Below are 15944 nucleotides of genomic sequence, written 5' to 3'. Positions count from 1 at the left end.
CCAAAAAGCCCTTTTTAGGGCTAGAACATCAGTCTGCTTTTTTTTTTTTTTCCTGTGTAATCTAATTGCAGTTGCCTGCCTGCCAGTGTGTATGTCAGGCTCACAGCGTATAATGTGCCCACTTGTCCAGTGCCACCACTCATATCTGGTGTCATAGTAGCTTGCATTTAAAAAAAATTTAAAATTTTTTTGACTGTAATATAATAGCAGTCAGTTGCTGACACACACGTGTGTTTCATGCCCTGCAAATGCACAGTGTCACCAGCGCAACTCATATCTGGTGTCACATTCGATTCCATTTAAAGAAAAACAACAATTTTGACTGAATAAATAGCAGTCAGTTGCACACACGTGTTTGTGTGTTTAAGGCCCAGCTGCAAGCGCATAGTGTCACCAGTGCAACTCATATCTGGTGTCACAGTAGCTTGCACGCATAGTACAACTTAACGAATCTAAAAAAAATGACAGGCAGAGGCAGGCCACCCCGCAGGGGCCGTCGTGGTCGTGGTGCTGTGATTCCCTTTGACCCTAGAATAATGCCCAGTTTTCAGAGGCCACGTACCCTGAACTCGAAAAGTTCTGAGGACATAGTTGACTGGCTAACACAGGACACCCAATCTTCTACAGCTTTCGCTCGGAACCTTGACGCACCATCCTCCTCCAGCTCAGCTTCGGGCACCTCTCAAGTTACCACTCGCCCGCCTGCCGCCACCACCAACACTAGCACCACAGCCGCTTCACTTGATCTGTCAGAGGAGTTATTTACACATCAGTTGGAAGAAATGAGTGATGCGCAACCATTATTGCCAGAGGATGTAGATAACAGGGATATGTCTCAGTCAGGCAGCATTACACACATGGACGTACGGTGTGATGATGATGATGATGTTGTACCAGCTACTGCTTCCTTTGCTGAGTTGTCAGATACAAGTGAAGAGGTTGATGATGATGATGTGTCTGTGGATGTCACGTGGGTGCTCGCTCGAAGAGAAGAAGAACAGGGGGAAAGTTCTGATGGGGAGACAGAGAGGAGGAGGAGACGAGTTGGAAGCAGGGGGAGGTCGTCGCAAGGAGCTAGTGGCACAGTCAGACAGCATGCATCGGCACCCGGGGTCAGCCAGACAGCACGCCAATCAACGAATGCTGTTGCCACCGCCAGAATGTCGTCATTGCAGAGTTCAGCAGTGTGGCGATTTTTTGGTGTGTCTGCCTCTGACAACAACGATGTCATTTGCAACATGTGCCAAAAGAAACTGAGTCGTGGGAAGTCCAACACCCACCTAGGTACAACTGCTTTGCGAAGGCACATGATCGCACATGCCTATAGGATCAACACATGAGTACAAGCAGCACACAAACTCAAAGCCGCAATCCTCCTCCTGGTCCAGCATCTTCAGCCATGTCAACCACTGCTGTCCTCCTTGCCCCTTCTCAACCATCCGCTACTCCGTCTCTCGCTTTGAGCAGTTCCTGCTCATCTGCCCACAGTCAGGTGTCTGTCAAGGACATGTTTGAGCGTAAGAAGCCAATTTCACAAAGTCACCCCCTTGCCCGACGTCTGACAGCTGGTTTGCCTGAACTCTTAGCCCGCCGCTTTTACCATACAAGCTGGTGGAGTCTGAGGCGTTCAAAAAATTTGTAGCTATTGGGACACCGCAGTGGAAGGTACCCGGCCGAAATTTCTTTGCACAAAAGGCAATCCCCAACCTGTACTCGATTGTGCAAAAGGAAGTAATGGCATGTCTGGCACACAGTGTTAGGGGAAGGGTCCATCTGACCACTGATACCTGGTCTGCAAAGCACGGTCAGGGCAGGTATATCACCTACACTGCGCATTGGGTAAACCTGCTGACAGCTGCCAAGCATGGAATGCGTGGCTCTGCAGAGGAGTTGGTGACACCGCCACGACTTGCAGGCAGGCCTGCTGCCACCTCCTCTACAACTCCTACTCCATCCTCTTCCATAACCTCCTCGGCTGAGTCCTCTTCTGCTGCTGCGTCTTGCTCCACATCAACGGCACCCCCCCAGCTCCCAGGAGCAATTCCACATCCCGGATACGGCAGTGTCACGCCGTCTTGGGGTTGACTTGCCTGAAAGCAGAGAGTCACACCGGACCAGCACTCCTGTCCGCCCTGAACACACAGTTGGATCAGTGGCTGACTCCGCACCAACTGGAGATCGGCAAAGTGGTGTGTGACAACGGAAGCTATTTGTTGGCGGCATCGAATTTGGGCAAGTTGCCACATGTGCCGTGCATGGCACATGTGTTGAATCTCATCGTACAACGCTTTGTGCATAAGTACCCAGGCTTACAGGACGTCCTCAAGCAGGCCAGGAAGGTGTGTGGCCATTTCAGGCGTTCCTACATGGCCATGGCGCACTTTTCAGATATCCAGCTGCGAAACAACATGCCAGTGAGGCGCTTAATTTGCGACAGCCCGACAGGTTGGAATTTAACACTCCTAATGTTCGACCGCCTGCTCCAACAAGAAAAAGCCGTCAACGAGTATTTGTATGACCGGGGTGCTAGGACAGCCTCTGTGGAGCTGGGAATTTTTTGCCACGTTACTGGACGCTCATGCACAATGCCTGTAGGCTCATGCGTCCTTTTGAGGAGGTGACAAACCTAGTCAGTTGCACCGAAGGCACCATCAGCGACATCATACCATTTGTTTTCTTCCTGGAGCGTGCCCTGCGAAGAGTGCTGGATCAGGCCGTAGATGAGCGTGAAGAGGAAGAGGAAGAGTTGTGGTCACCATCACCACCAGAAACAGCCTTATCAGCATCGCTTGCTGGACCTGCGGCAATGCTGGAAGAGGATTGTGAGGAAGAGGAGTCAGAGGAGGAATGTGGCTTTGAGGAGAAGGAGGAAGACCAACCACAACAGGCATCCCAGGGTGCTCGTTGTCACCTATCTGGTACCTATGGTGTTGTATGTGGCTGGGGGGAAGAACATACCTTCAGTGAGATCACTGAGGACGAGGAACGGGACATGAGTAGCTCGGCATCCAACCTTGTGCAAATGGGGTCTTTCATGCGGTCGTGCCTGTTGAGGGACCCCCGTATAAAAAGGCTGAAGGAGAACAACCTGAACTGGGTGGCCACGCTACTAGACCCCCGGTATAAGCAGAAAGTGCCTGAAATGTTACCGAATTACCGCAAGTCAGAAAGGATGCAGCAGGTCCAAAATAAATTAAAAAGTATGCTTTACACAGCATATAAGGGTAATGTCACAGCACAACGGGAATCTAACAGGGGAAGAGGTGAAAGTAATCCTCCTCCTCCCACGACCACGCCGGCAAGGACAGGACGCTTTACAGACGTGTTGTTGATGGAGGACATGCAGAGCTTTTTAAGTCCTACGCATCGCCACAGCCCTTCGGGGTCCACCCTCAGAGAATGACTCGACCGACAGGTAGCAGACTACCTCGCCTTAACTGCAGATATTGACACTCTGAGGAGTGATGAACCCCTTGACTACTGGGTGTGCAGGTTTGACCTGTGGCCTGAGCTATCCCAATTTGCGATAGAACTTCTGGCCTGCCCCGCTTCAAGTGTCCTGTCAGAAAGGACCTTCAGTGCAGCAGGAGGTATTGTCACTGAGAAGAGAAGTCACCTAGGTCAAAAAAGTCTAGATTACCTCACCTTTATAAAGATGTATGAGGGATGGATCCCGAAGGGACTGACAGTGGGCGATACATTCGACTAAAAAAGGCCTTATGAGATGAGCTGCCTTGGGCAGTGCCCCAAATTTGAAGTAGGAGGACCGACCAAGCACCTTTTTCCATCTCCCGGTTCCTAAAATCGATTCCATATACACTTCCCCTGATAGGGGACGTAACAGGGATTAAACTGATAGGAATAGTACTACTTAACACACCACTGATATCTGGTGGCACATTAGATTGCACGCGCAGTGCCCCAAATTTGAAGTAGGAGGACCGACCAAGCATCTTTTTCCATCTCCCGGTTCCTAAAATCGATTCCATATACACGTCCCCTGATAGGGGACGTAACAGGGATTAAACTGATAGGAAAAGTACTATTTAACACACCACTCATATCTGGTGGCACATTAGATTGCACGCGCAGTGCCCCAAATTTGAAGTAGGAGGACCGACCAAGCATCTTTTTCCATCTCCTGGTTCCTAAAATCGATTCCATATACACGTCCTCTAATAGTGGACGTAACAGGGATTAAATTGATAATAATAGTACTACTTAACACACCACTCATATCTGGTGGCACATTAGATTGTACGTGCAGTGCCCCAAATTTGAAGTAGGAGGACCGACCAAGCATCTTTTTCCATCTCCCGGTTCCCAAATGTATTTGCTCTTGGCCGTGTAGGAACGCCTGAAATGGCCACACACCTTCCTGGCCTGCTTCAGGACGTCCTGTAAGCCTGGGTACTTATGCACAAAGCGTTGTACGATCAGATTACACACATGTGCCATGCACAGCACATGTGTCAACTTGCCCGAATTCAATGCCGCCAACAAATTGCTTCCGTTGTCCCACACCACTTTGCCGATCTCCAGTTGGTGCGGAGTCAGCCACTGATCCACCTATGCGTTCAGGGCGGACAGGAGTGCTGGTCCGGTGTGACTCTCTGCTTTCAGGCAAGTCAACCCCAAGATGGCGTAACACTGTCGTATCCGGGATGTGGAATAGCCCCTGGGGAACTGGGGGGGTGCCGTTGATGTGGAGCAAGACGCAGCAGCAGAAGAGGACTCAGCCGAGGAGGTTATGGAAGAGGATGGAGTAGGAGGAGTAGAGGAGGTGGCAGCAGGCCTGCCTGCAAGTCGTGGCGGTGTCACCAACTCCTCTGCAGAGCCACGCATTCCATGCTTGGCAGCCGTCAGCAGGTTTACCCAATGCGCAGTGTAGATGATATATCTGCCCTGACCGTGCTTTGCAGACCAGGTATCAGTGGTCAGATGGACCCTTGCCCCAACACGGTTTGCCAGACATGCCATGACTTCCTTTTGCACAATCGAGTACAGGTTGGGGATTGCCTTTTGTGCAAAGAAATTTCGGCCGGGTACCTTCCACTGCGATGTCCCAATAGCTACAAAATTTTTGGTAAAAGCTGGCGGGCTAAGAGTTCAGACAAGCCAGCTGTCAGACGACGTGCAAGGGGGTGACTTTGTGACATTGGCTTCTTACGCTCAAACATGTCCTTGACAGACACCTGACTGTGGGCAGATGAGCAGGAACTGCTCAAGGCGAGAGACGGAGTGGCGGATGGTTGAGAGGGGGCAAGGAGGACAGCAGTGGTTGACATGGCTGAAGATGCTGGACCAGGAGGAGGATGGCCACTTTGAGTTTGTGTGCTGCTTTTACTCATGTGTTGATCTCATAGGCGTTTGTGATGTGCGATCATGTACCTTCGCAAAGCAGTTGTACCTAGGTGGGTGTTGGACTTCCCATGACTCAGTTTCTTTTGGCACAGGTTGCAAATGGCATCGCTGTTGTCAGAGGCAGACACACAAAAAAAATGCCACACTGCTGAGCTCTGCAATGACGGCATTCTGGTGGTGGCAACAGCATGCGTTGATTGGCGTGCTGTTTGGCTGACCCTGGGTGCCGATGCATGCTGTCTGACTGTGCCACTAGCTCCTTGCGACGACCTCCCCCCTCAGAACTTTCCACCTGTTCTTATTCTCTTCAAGTGGGCACCCACGTGACATCCACAGACACATCGTCATCATCAACCGCTTCACTTGTATCTGACAACTCAGCAAAGGAAGCAGCAGCGGGTACAACATCATCATCATCACACCGTATGTCCATGTGTGTAATGCTGCCTGACTGAGACATATCCCTGTTATCTACATCCTCTGGCAATAATGGTTGCGCATTACTCATTTCTTCCAACTGATGTGTAAATAACTCCTCTGACAGATCAAGTGAAGCGGCTGTGGTGCTAGTGTTGGTGGTGGCGGCAGGCGGGCGAGTGGTAACTTGAGAGGTGCCCGAAGCTGAGCTGGAGGAGGATGGTGCGTCAAGGTTCTGAGCGGAAGCTGTAGAAGATTGGGTGTCCTGTGTTAGCCAGTCAACTATGTCCTCAGAACTTTTTGAGTTCAGGGTACGTGGCCTCTGAACACTGGGCATTATTCTAGGGCCAAAGGGATTCACAGCACCATGACCACGACGGCCCCTGCGGGGTGGCCTGCCTCTGCCTGTCATTTTTTTTAGATTAGTTAAGTTGTACTATGCGTGCAAGCTACTGTGACACCAGATATGAGTTGCGCTGAAGTGTGTGCAACTGACTGCTATTTATTCACAGTCCAAATTGTTGTTTTTCTTTAAATGTAATCGAATGTGACACCAGAAATGAATGGCGCTGAAGTGACACTATGCACTGGCAGCTGGGCCTTAAACACACAAACACGTGTGTGCAACTGACTGCTATTTATTCAGTCAAAATTGTTTTTTTTCTTTAAATGTAATCGAATGTGACACAAGATATGAGTTGCGCTGGTGACACTATGCACTTGCAGCGTATGAAACACACGCGCGTGCTGGCAACTGACTGCTATTATATTACAGTCAAAAAAGTTTTTGTTTTTTTTTAAATGCAAGCTACTGTGACACCAGATATGAGTGGTGGAACTGGGGAAGTGAGCACAGTATACGCTGTGAGCCTGACACACACGCTGGCAGGCAGGCAACTGCAATTAGATTACACATGGGAAAAAAAGCAGAATGATGTTCTAGGCCTTAAAAGGGCTTTTTGGGGTGCTGTCCTTACAGCAGAGATCAGATGAGTCTTTCAGGACTGTAGTGGGCACTGAATACACTGGCCTAGCTATCGATTTCCCTATTAAATCAGCAGCAGCTGCACTGTCCCTCCTCTCACTAAGAATGCAGCTTCCGAATGAATCTAAAATGGATGCTGTCCAGGAGGTGGGAGGGTCTGGGAGGGAGGGTCTGCTGCTGATTGGCTGGAATGTGTCTGCTGACTGTGAGGTACAAGGTCAAAGTTTACACAATGATGACGAATAGGGGGAGGACCGAACATCGCATATGTTCGCCCGCCGCGGCGAACGTAAACAAGCTATGTTCGCCGGGAACTATTCGCCGGCGAATAGTTCGGGACATCTCTAGTGACATGCTGCAAGCCGGGATCCTTAACCGGTTCAGAGGCAGTTAATACCTCCGGCTGAAGGGGTTCTGGAAGGCAAACAGAGGGTGCCTGGGCTGCTTTCACGGTAACACATATGGTTGCACCCTGGGGTTGAATGCTAGAACAGAATTATTTATCTGGCCCACCTGCAGTGCTGGTGGTGCAGCCAGGTCAGGGATGAGTGGTTCAGGTACAGGCTGCGGCTGTTCCTTGAAACGTAACCTGCCATCCTGAGTTTCTTGCAGACAACGGACTCTCCCTGCAGAGCCTTGGTCCTCATGCCAGGTCTCTGGGGTAACTGCAGGGGCTAAAGGTTTGGCCAGCAGGGTCACTCGCAGCAAATGGGCCTTGGATTGAGCGCATGCGGGTGTATTCCACTTGGTCCCCTGCGTACAGGTTGTGACGGGGCTTGGGCAAGTAATGGCGCTTAACAGAGTGGCGGCCCACAAATATCTCAGCACCGGAATGACTGTCCTGGAGGGAGCCCACTCCTCTTTCAACTGAGAACCAGGGCACAGTCCCAGTGCGTCTGGTTAGCTTAGGGTCTCCTGGCTGGGGATCATCTATAACTTGTTTCACCCATTCCTCCACGGCTGATTTATATTCCTAGGCTGTCTGGGCATGAGTAGTGATCTCCCATGGGACTTCTGGGTTCAAACGTCCCGCTCTGACGGTATTGGTTCTAGGCGGCGGAGTGGAAGTTTCAGCCGCCTCCACCGCACCAGTATGTGTGCATGGCGGAGCAGGCTTGGGCCTATCAGGGGTATCTATCACGGTCGGCGTGGCTATTACATACGTGACACAGAGGGAGGGAACGAGGAAGGCCCTGCCCAAGTGAGAGGGAAGATGGTGACCCCTGACTCACCTGGCGGCTGGCACCTGGCTGCCCTGACGTCCCTAGACGGGTTCCTCACCCGTACGCCGATCACGTGCCTAAAGCCCTGGCTTTCCCTGAGCTGAGCCCTAGGTAGTGAACAGGGTGATGGGAACACTAGTCCGCACCACTAACTCTAAGGGAAAACACCAAGGGGAGGACAGACAACACAGACTCAACATATATTCCCAGGTGGGCGACAACAGGAGACAACAATAAGCCAAACAGGGATCCGGAGGGTAGCACACAGGAACAACAACCAGGATTAACCACTCCAGTGGGTCAGTATAGATGTCCAGGCAGGAAGCTCTATAACTGGCAACTAGAGAAGTGTGAGGGGAGAATATAAGGAGGTAGGGAGTGGCAGACACGAAACAGCTGAGGAGGAGAAGCTACGGATCCCTGAGAGAGACAAAAAGGATAGCAAGGCAAACACAGAAAACAATAACTAAGAAACACCATGATCTTTAGATATAGAGCGCGCAGCCACCTGCTGCGACTTCCTGACCCCGGGTATAACGGAGTCAGACGTGGCTCTTGATACCCTCGTGACAGTACCCCCCCTTTCACGAGGGGCCTCCGGACACTCAGGACCAGGTCTCTCCGGATGAGAGGCATGGAAAGTCTGAATTAACCTGTTGGCGTTTACCTCTGACGCTGGAACCCACATTCTTTCCTCGGGACCGTAACCCCTCCAATGCACAAGATACTGAAGAGAGCGGCGGACCCGACGAGAATCAACAATTCTGGCTATTTGAAACTCCAGATTACCATCCACAATAACAGGAGGAGGTGGCAGCGGCGATGGTTCTAGAGGTGGAACATACTTCTTGAGTAACGATTTATGGAAGACGTTATGGATCTTAAAAGTCTGAGGTAGCTCCAGGCGAAAAGCCACAGGGTTAATGACGGCTACTATTTTATAGGGATCAATGAACCTAGGACCCAGTTTCCAAGAAGGAACCTTCAACTTAATATTCCTAGTAGACAACCACACATAGTCATTCACTCCTAGGTCCGGACCTGGCGACCGTTTCTTATCGGCCATGCATTTATATTTACCACTCATCTTTTTCAAGTTAACTTGCACCTTCTGCCATACCGATGAAAGAGATGAAGAAAACCTTTCCTCTTCGGGAACCCCAGAAGACCCCCCTCTTTGAAAGTACAAAATTGGGGATGAAAACCGTATGCACCAAGGAATGGTGACTTGCCAGTGGACTCCTTATAATGATTATTTATGGCAAACTCAGCTAACGGTAAGTATGATGACCACAACTCTTGGTTTTCAGACACAAAACACCTTAAATATGTTTCTAGGTTTTGGTTGGTACGCTCAGTCTGTCCATTCGACTGAGGATGGAAAGCTGAGGAAAAGGACAAGTGAACCCCCAAACGGGAACAAAAAGCTTTCCAAAACTTAGAAATAAACTGGGTTCCCCGATCCGAAACCACATCGGAAGGGATCCCGTGAAGCTTCACGATTTCACTGATAAACACCTGAGCGAGAGTTTTAGCATTAGGAAGTGCGGGTAGCGCAATAAAGTGTACCATTTTGCTAAACCTGTCTACTACTACCAAGATAACTGTTTTACCCGCCGACAACGGTAAGTCAGTGATGAAATCCATAGACAGATGTGTCCATGGCCTATTGGGAATGAAAAGTGGCAATAAAGACCCTGCTGGACGTGTATGAGAGACTTTTGCGCGTGCACAAGTAGAACAAGTAGACACGAAATCCATTACATCCTGACGCAACCTTGGCCACCAAAAACGACGAGATAAAAGCTCCAAGGTTGCTTTACTACCCGGGTGTCCAGCAAGTGCCGAATTATGATGTTCTTTTAATAATTCAAGACGCAGGTTTAACGGTACAAACAATTTCTCTGAGGGGCAAGAGGCCGGGGCGTCCCCCTGAGCCTCTAACACCTTTCCCTCTAGAACAGAGTGTACAGCAGAGACAACCACTCCTCTTTGTAAAATAGGTACCGGATCACAAACATTACCCCCTCCAGGGAAACTACGAGATAATGCGTCTGCCTTGGTATTTTTTGCCCCAGGACGATAGGTGATTACAAAGTTAAATCTGGTAAAGAATAGCGACCACCTAGCTTGTCTAGGGGTGAGACGTTTAGCCGATTCTAGGTACAGAAGGTTCTTGTGATCCGTAATCACCGTGACGGGGTGGATTGCTCCCTCTAAGAAGTGACGCCACTCTTCAAGCGCCAGTTTAATCGCCAACAGTTCCCTATTTCCAATATCATAATTCTTCTCTGCAGAAGATAATTTTTTGGAAAAGAAAGCGCAAGGACGCCATTTGCCAGGAGACGGACCCTGAGACAATACAGCTCCCACTCCCACCTCTGACGCATCTACCTCGACAATAAAAGGCTGGGAGACATCAGGTTGAATTAGAACAGGTGCCGAGGTAAACCTCTCCTTTAGAGAGGAAAATGCATCTTTAGCGGCGTCAGACCATTTGGAAAAATCCGTCCCCTTCCTAGTCATGTCGGTAAGGGGTTTAACGATCACTGAATAATTTTTAATGAACTTTCTATAGAAATTAGCGAAACCCAAAAACCGTTGTAGGGCTTTAAGGTTCTCAGGAAGATCCCAATCTAAAATTGCCTGGACCTTCCCAGGATCCATGCGGAAACCTGAAGCAGATAATAGATATCCCAGGAACTGTAATTCCTGAACAGCGAAGACACATTTTTCAATTTTCGCATATAATTTATTCGTCCGTAGGACCTGCAGTACTTGCCTGACATGCACCTCATGTGTTTTCAGATCAGCCGAATAAATTAAGATATCATCTAGGTATATGACTACAAACCTGCCGACGAGATGACTAAAAATATCATTAACGAAATGTTGGAAGACAGCAGGGGCATTGGTCAGACCGAAAGGCATAACAAGATTTTCATAATGCCCCTCAGGGGTGTTAAAAGCTGTCTTCCACTCATCCCCTTCCCTGATACGAATCAGATTGTAGGCCCCCCTAAGATCAAGTTTGGAGAACCACTTAGCACCCGCAATCTGATTAAAAAGGTCAGGAATGAGAGGAAGAGGGTATGGGTCACGGATGGTTATCTGGTTTAACTCACGGAAATCTAAGCAAGGACGCAGGCCCCCATCTTTCTTTTTAACAAAGAAAAACCCTGCAGCCACGGGTGAAGAAGAGGGTCTGATGTGTCCCTTAGCCAGACTCTCGGAGATATAATCTTTCATGGCTTGTCTCTCGGGACCCGAAAGATTATACAACCTGGACTTGGGTAATTTTGCCCCGGGAATCAGGTTAACCGGGCAATCATAAGGACGATGAGGTGGTAGTTTCTGACAACCCTTTTCAGAAAAAACGTCCTCAAAGTCCGAAATAAATGTAGGTAGGGAAGCTATGGAGGCGATTAAGCAATTGTTATTTAAGCAATTCTCTCTGCAATGCTCACTCCACTCCAATATCTCCCTGGCCTGCCAATCCACCAGTGGATTGTGCACTACCAACCAGGGAAGACCCAATACCACCGGAGAGGGAAGGCCCTCCAGAACGTAACATGAAAGACACTCATTATGGTGGTCCCCTACCCGAAGGTGTAAATTACGAACAATGTGGGTGAGGTTTCTCTGAGACAGAGGAGCAGAATCTATAGCGAATACGGGAATAGGTCTCTGCAGCGTACAGAGAGACAAACCCATAGTGCGGGCAAAATGGGCATCAATCAAGTTTACCCCTGCTCCACTGTCTAGAAAAACAGAAATAGACTCCGTCTTAACACCAAAAACAATGACCGCTGGTAACACAAATTGAGATGTTCGTATGGAGGAAACGTATCCCCCCCGGCTGACATCCTCCGCACAGCCCGGGGTTAGTAGTTTTCCGACGGTCTTTTGTTTTTGAGAAAGGAGGGACAGACATTAATGAAATGACCCCTCCCCCCACAGAAAAAACAAGCCCCCCCCCTACGGCGAATCTCGGGAGGACGGACCTGACGAGAAGTTCCGCCTAGCTGCATAGGCTCATCTAAGTCAGTACAGGCTGACTGTTGCTTGGGAGAGGTAAACAATTGCTCCGGAATTTTCGATCTCTCCCTAAGACGTCTATCTATTCTGATAGAGAGGGACATAACAGCATCAAGGGAAAGGGGGGTCTCATACAGCGCCTGTGCATCCTTAACCCTTTCAGATAACCCAGAGCAGAACTGACTCCTGAGAGCCGGGTCGTTCCACTGAGTATCCGTAGCCCACCTACGGAACTCTGAGCAATATTCCTCTGCTGACCGATCTCCCTGTAGGAGTCTCCGTAACTTCGACTCAGCCAGGGCGACTCGGTCAGGGTCATCATATATGAGACCCAAAGCCCCAAAAAATCCCTCCACTGACCGAAGAGCCTGAGAACCAGGGGGTAACGAGAACGCCCAGGATTGCGGATCCCCCTGAAGCAGGGAAATGACAATCCCAACCCGCTGTTCTTCATGACCTGAGGAGTAAGGGCGCAACTTAAAATATAATTTGCAGGCCTCACGGAACGTTGCAAATTTGTCCCTTCCCCCAGAAAATCTGTCGGGAAGAGCAACCTTGGGTTCAGTGACAACCTGGTTACCCATAGCAACCGCTGGGGGTGCGGTCTGCTGCATTTGCTGCTGTTGTTGGAGAACAGACGCCTTCAATCCTGCCACCTCCAAAGACAGGCTTTGAAGCTGTTCTGCCAAGGCATCAATAGGATCCATATTGGATTCTAAGTAGAGAGAGAAAAAAAAAACAACAAACAAAAAATGTAAAATTATAATTTTTTTTTTTCAAAAAGTAAGGGCCAGTTATAATATCACGGTCGGCGTGGCTATCACATACGTGACACAGAGGGAGGGAACGAGGAAGGTTCTGCCCAAGTGAGAGGGAAGATGGTGACCCCTGACTCACCTGGCGGCTGGCACCTGGCTGCCCTGACGTCCCTAGACGGGTTCCTCACCCGTACGCCGATCACGTGCCTAAAGCCCTGGCTTTCCCTGAGCTGAGCCCTAGGTAGTGAACAGGGCGATGGGAACACTAGTCCGCACCACTAACTCTAAGGGAAAACACCAAGGGGAGGACAGACAACACAGACTCAACATATATTCCCAGGTGGGCGACAACAGGAGACAACAATAAGCCAAACAGGGATCCGGAGGGTAGCACACAGGAACAACAACCAGGATTAACCACTCCAGTGGGTCAGTATAGATGTCCAGGCAGGAAGCTCTATAACTGGCAACTAGAGAAGTGTGAGGGGAGAATATAAGGAGGTAGGGAGTGGCAGACACGAAACAGCTGAGGAGGAGAAGCTACGGATCCCTAAAAGAGACAAAAAGGATAGCAAGGCAAACACAGAAAACAATAACTAAGAAACACCATGATCTTTAGATATAGAGCGCGCAGCCACCCGCTGCGACTTCCTGACCCGGGTATAACGGAGTCAGACGTGGCTCTTGATACCCTCGTGACAGTATCGGGACCCACCGGGAGTGGTGCAGGGGCAGCTTCGGACCGGGCCTGGGCCTCCTGGTGATCATCGTCGTCGGTCGCTGCTGTTTTCGGGACTGTGTTTGGCTCCTTGGAGGACGCAGCTTGTTCCTGGACCGGGACACTGGTCGCTGGCGATGGGGTACTTGGCAGTGCAGGCACTTCCAGTGCCTGAACGACTTCGCTTTTGAGGTCTTTCGTGGGACCAGGCTTGAGTGCGGTGGCCATCTTAACTTGATCGGCGGAGGCTGTCTCTCCACTAGTGGTGGCATGCGCAGGCTCCAGGGACTTTCCAAACGTGCAGGGGCCAGCTCTCTTCACGAGCTGGGAAACCCAAATCTCAGGTACGGTGGCCTTGTAGACGAGTTCTCCCTGTATCGTCATCTGGTCCCATTTAGGTGATGGGAGTGCCATCTACCCTTGGCTCCTCTGTCGGGGTGCATTCAGGAAGTGAGGGTGGAGCCCAGAGGGAGGAGTCTGCACTCCCTTGGCTCAAATTGCAAAGTTCTTGGTGGGCAGGCTTGAGAGTTCCCGCTTCTAGGAGGGCGTAGTCATCATTTTCGCGCTCTTGAAAGCCATGAAGACACTGAGCCATGAGGGAAAAGTGGCTGATTAACCCTTGTACTGCTGACGCGCACAATGCAGCGTTTTCTGGTCCCGCAATGAAAGTAATAAAGTCCATTTTCAGGGTTTTGGCACAATTCTCAGATCTTGCAGTACTGTAAAACATGCAATTTGATCATGTTGGCACACAATTGTATCCGGTTCTGTTGTAGCAGGGATAGGCACACAATTCAATCCGATCCTGTTCCAGTGACGCCAAAATTGCAATGAGCAGGCTGGGAGTGTCTGATGTCAATTGTGACGAAGTCGAAGATCGAATCAACCACTCAAAAACCGCTGGGTTGCTGGTGACGACATGACCGCTAGCTAAGACTGGGAGCTTAGGCCTCTCGATGTAACCCCTGCTGCCACGGCCACTTACTCTGCTGCGACCTATGCCTGCGCCAGAAACATTTAGGTCTCTGTCACTCCACTGTACATGACCTGGCACTTCTCTGTCTGACATACTGTGAGATCAAATAAATAAAAAGGAGATTAAAAGACCCCACAAAAGCCTTTACTACAGATAACCGCACCGCTGAGCGGCAAATGTATTTTTGCCTTTTGAGCTAATATACGTCACAAAAGGCTGTACAAGAAATAACTGCACCGCAGAGCATCAAATGTATTTTTTCCTCTAAAACACACCACAAAAGCCTTTGAAAAAGATTACTGCAACGCAGAGCGGCAAATGTATTTTTTTCTTTTTGCGCTAACACACGTTATAAAAGGCTTTAAAAGAAATAACTGCAGTGCTGAGCGGCAAATATATTTTTTATTTTTCCGCTAAAACACCCCAAAAAAGCCTTTACTACAGATAAGTGCACCACACAAGGGCAAATAAGACGTAGAAATATTGCCTTGTAATAATCTCTGTTAATGCCTGTTAACAGCACTTGCACGAACGGTTTGCTGGAATTACAGAGCTGTATAATGGCAATTTGGATCCCCAGTCAGTGCAGCAAAGTGTAATGGGATTGTTCCTATTTCCCAGGCTGTAACCTCCCCTACTGAACCCTGTTCTACATAAATGCTGTGGAATGATTCCTCCCTATCCTTTCCCTACACCTTGAATAATCTTTCCCTGAACTTGTAAATAGTTTTTTTTTGCACAATGAAGTCTTTCCTAGCACTGTCCCTAGCGCCTGCTGACGTCTCTCCCTGCACTAAGTACACTGGAAAATGGCAGAATCCAAGATGGCAGAGGCTATTTATAGGGCTGTAACATCACAGGGATGGCTGGCTGCTGATTGGCTGCATGCAGGCATGTCAATCTGGGTGATCCCGCCTTCCCAGAGTTCCTTGCCCCATGTCCTCACACGTGCAGCAGCCATTTTAGAAAAAATGTTATTCGTTGCTACGAAGCGCGAGGAAATTCGCATTAGGTGCGTATCAAATTTTTCCTGTGATTCGTAAAGAATTCCACTTTGTCAGCTTCGATTTGCTCATCTTTATATTGGACGTAAGTTTATTTCCTTTCAATACACCCCGTAAATGGCTGTAGTACAATGTAACATCACAGCAGAATGGCAATTGAGACATATTCTTTTTTCTATTAATACACACCAAAAAAATTTATGATGAAAGTCACCCAATCTTAATCTGATATCATGCACCACTTGAGATAAACACTTCTGAGCTAGAGGTGCAGAATAGTAGTAAGAGGGTATATGGTTCGTCAAATTGACAGGTATCACGCCCCCTTTTACACGCCCCCTTTTATATCGCTTGATATAAATTTTATATCGCTTGATATAAATTTTATATCGCTTGCTTTATATCGCTTGATATTAATTTTATATCGCATCATATTAGGTTTATAATAGTTATCACTTCTC

General features: G+C 49.1%; 1 long non-coding RNA gene across 1 annotated transcript; it reads left to right on the top strand.

The window, feature by feature from the left end:
• The first annotated feature begins 268 nt into the window (after positions 1 to 268).
• Positions 269 to 15870, top strand: LOC120994257. Its single transcript, XR_005777372.1, has 3 exons — positions 269 to 280; positions 1489 to 1492; positions 15763 to 15870. It is a non-coding gene; the product is annotated as an uncharacterized LOC120994257 (long non-coding RNA).
• Positions 15871 to 15944: the final 74 nt, after the last annotated feature.

The sequence above is a fragment of the Bufo bufo genome, chromosome 3 (genome assembly GCF_905171765.1).
Source record: "Bufo bufo chromosome 3, aBufBuf1.1, whole genome shotgun sequence".
NCBI classification, from domain to species: domain Eukaryota; kingdom Metazoa; phylum Chordata; class Amphibia; order Anura; family Bufonidae; genus Bufo; species Bufo bufo.
Note: the sequence above shows the minus strand (reverse complement) of the source record. Positions and strands in the feature narration are given on the sequence as shown.